Raw genomic sequence first — 3,222 nt, 5'->3', positions numbered from 1 at the left:
CACCCCCTGAACAGCTGCTTCATCTTGTTGCCATCTGGCTGCAGATTCAGTCTAAAACCTAAACGCAGGACAAACACACACACACACACACACACACACACACACACACAATCTCTTTTGCCCCTGCTGCTATGGGCTTTTTTAATAAGTCCATGTGAGGTGTGGACTTCCGTGTAGTACGTATTTTGTTTCTAGATGTAAGGCTGTTGTCCTGTATGACCTGTGTGTTATTTATGTAACATGCTGCTGCACAACAAATTGCCGTGGAGATAACAAAGACTCCTTGAACCTTGAACCTTGAACCCTGAAATAAAACAAATGAGAGAAGAATCTCTGAAGCAAAAAAATGCTAATTGAATTTGGCTTTTCTGTTTATGTGAGGTAAATGTCTTTTAATTAGGTCTGTTTAATGATTACAAGCAGAGTCGGAGCGTGCAGGGCTGCTTGTCACTAGGGAAACAACATCATTAGGCCTCGGGGAGTTTTCCTCACCCCAGTGAACCAGAGAAAACCATCACATGAAAACATCCAACCGCGCTGATGAAAGCCCTCGAGAACAGAACCGTCCGAGCGCGATTTATTGGGATTTGTTCTGCGTGGTTCCTTTAAGGGAAACCCACCGAGGGAACAGAGACGGCAAGTGGTGTGAAATTGGATGATTAAGATTAAATGGGACTCTGCATCGGTGCGTAATTACATCCGTACCAAAATAAACCAGTCACATCAAATAAGGAGAGGGGAAGAGAGTGAGTTACAAGACAGAAAAGGTTCTATAGTTTTTTTTATATAGTACATGTTTCTCGGACTGATTGAGAACTGTACAGTCTTGTATAAAGTACTTGAACGCTATACTTGAGTAAAAGTACAAGTACCTTAGAAAATTACTTTGGTAGAAGATAGTCACCTTTTATATTATTACTTGAGTTACTGAAAGTATCTGATATTTACTGCACTTAAGTATCAAAAGTAATTTCATGAGATCAAATGTACTTAATTATTAGAAGTAAAAGTAAAAAAAAATGATTATGTGTTTTTTCCCTGTGCAAACATACAACGTGCACAAAAAGGTATATAACACAATTAAGGAATGGGAAAAAAACAAAAAGCATAATATGAGCACTTTAAGAACAAATATGTGAATATTCTACTTGAGTACAGCGTACTTGTACTTAGTTGCATCACATCACTGGTTCTGTAGCCCTAAGAGACGGACTGATTACCTTGCAGAGGGGCCTGGTAGCGGTAGAAACTCTTCACCCAACATCTAACTCAGTGGGTTTGATCCCTAAAAAATGACACGACTGATCGTTGCTGCTTCCTCACTCTGCAACCGATGGAGACCTTGAGATCAAATTATTTAATTGTGCGGACTTCTAAAATTTCGGAATATCATCGGACCAAATGGATCAAGTTCTGGTAGTAAAAGGAGTCATTTTGTGGGGGTTGTGGCGCTAAAAATATTTTGAAATATATGATTCACAGACGTCTGTTTTGCCATGTAGGTCTACAGGAAAAGGGTCTTCTGGTCCAAGGGCATTACGGGGCAGGGTGGGAGTTGCCATTCCACTGTTTAGCCGTTCAATCTGCTTCAAAGCCAGAGTAAATCTAATTTACACAGAAATATAAAGCTAGAATTATATCAAGTACGTAGTATATAGAATAGCAGGTATGTTCTTTTCTTATAAACCCTGAAAAAGAGAATCCGATTGTGTGAGAGTAAAGAAAACCTTTCCCTTGAGAAGAATACGACGTGACGTGTAGGCCTACCCGTGTTTTGAGAAAGTCTTACCAGCGGGTGGTCTGACGGAGCGGTTGCCTTTGGGGTCAGAGTTCATCAGGATGGTCACCCAGATCGGAGGAGCAGTCCGCTCTGGACAAGAGAATCTCAGCGTCAAAGTACGATTAAAGGGGTTTCTGCTTGTGGGGATGTTGTACAGAAGAGAGCGAAGGAAAGGTGAACGTCCAGTATCTAACGTGCTGCAGTAAACTGTCCCCTGCACGTGTCCATCTGGGGCAAACGTTGCGGCGCCCTAGCAGCTCACCTGGTTGACCGTGCGTCCCACGTGCTAAGCCTCAGTCCTTGCTGCAGCGGTCTGGGTTCAATGGCTTGTGTGTAAAGGTGGGAAGTGGATCTATCTCTAACTTCTGGGCCGTATTGTAGGCTATGGGATCAAATAAGGGTCATTCATGTTTTGAGCTTGTTAAAGTTTTGGAGCTGTGTAAATATTTGTCTGACAGGACATTTGTGTGTCCATCTCTCAGACTTTGTGAAAGCTCGCTGTTAAAACCTTTCCTCCACGAATCGGAAGTCCACATTGTTTTAAACATGCAAAACAATAACATCCATAAAAGCCCAAAATATCAAGGACCCTACTTGATTCCGGACTCATGTCCCTGGTTTGGTTAAAGGGACTTCAGAAAGTAGGCTACAGATCCAGACTTAAAGGACCATTTTTACCTGAATCTTGATCCCTTAGACGTCTTGAGTAGGCTACTGTTGATAGGAAACATACACACATAGCCTATACATGCATACATACACCAAATATGTGTAAATACACACACATATTTATAGATATTGTATACTGTCAGTTGGGCGGACGGTTCCCGTGCACGGGACGTAAACTCGCCGTTTTTCGGAAGTGCTGACTTCTTTCCTAAATTGTAAGCATTAAACCGTCAGAAACACGCTCATGCCATACATCATTTGAAAGCTTAAAGTCTCCTGATTCCATCGAGCCCACACACGAAGCCATAAGGTGACTCACAACGGTGATAATCATGTTCTGAAGTAAAGAAACACAGAAAGATTTGAGTATAATCGAGTGTGTGTTTCCTACCTGTCTCCTCGTGTCTTTAATCACAGCGGTGAAAGATCGCCAAAAACCTTAGTTTCCTACATCGAAAACACCCTAAGGTATTAGAATATCCAAGCCTTGTAATCCATAATTATCTGGTCCCCTCACAATCTGGTAGTTTCAGCCCAAGTTTTGACATAGAGAAATCTAGAGAGTGCATCATTTCTTGGTTTCTATCCTGTGTATCTTTTCCCGTGAACACGGTACAGCAAAACCAAAGACAGCGTTACATTCTCTGGGTTGTGTAGTTTGCAATGAACGTTGTTCCCAGCCAATAGGATCGGTCTATCTCAAGATACCCCCAAGCTAAGCAAATTAAATCTCACACTCCCCATTGGGCCCACGTGGGAAAGATTGACAGTGG

This window comes from Etheostoma cragini, chromosome 3, assembly GCF_013103735.1.
Source record: "Etheostoma cragini isolate CJK2018 chromosome 3, CSU_Ecrag_1.0, whole genome shotgun sequence".
In the NCBI taxonomy this organism is placed as follows: domain Eukaryota; kingdom Metazoa; phylum Chordata; class Actinopteri; order Perciformes; family Percidae; genus Etheostoma; species Etheostoma cragini.
This window is presented reverse-complemented; position numbering follows the sequence as displayed.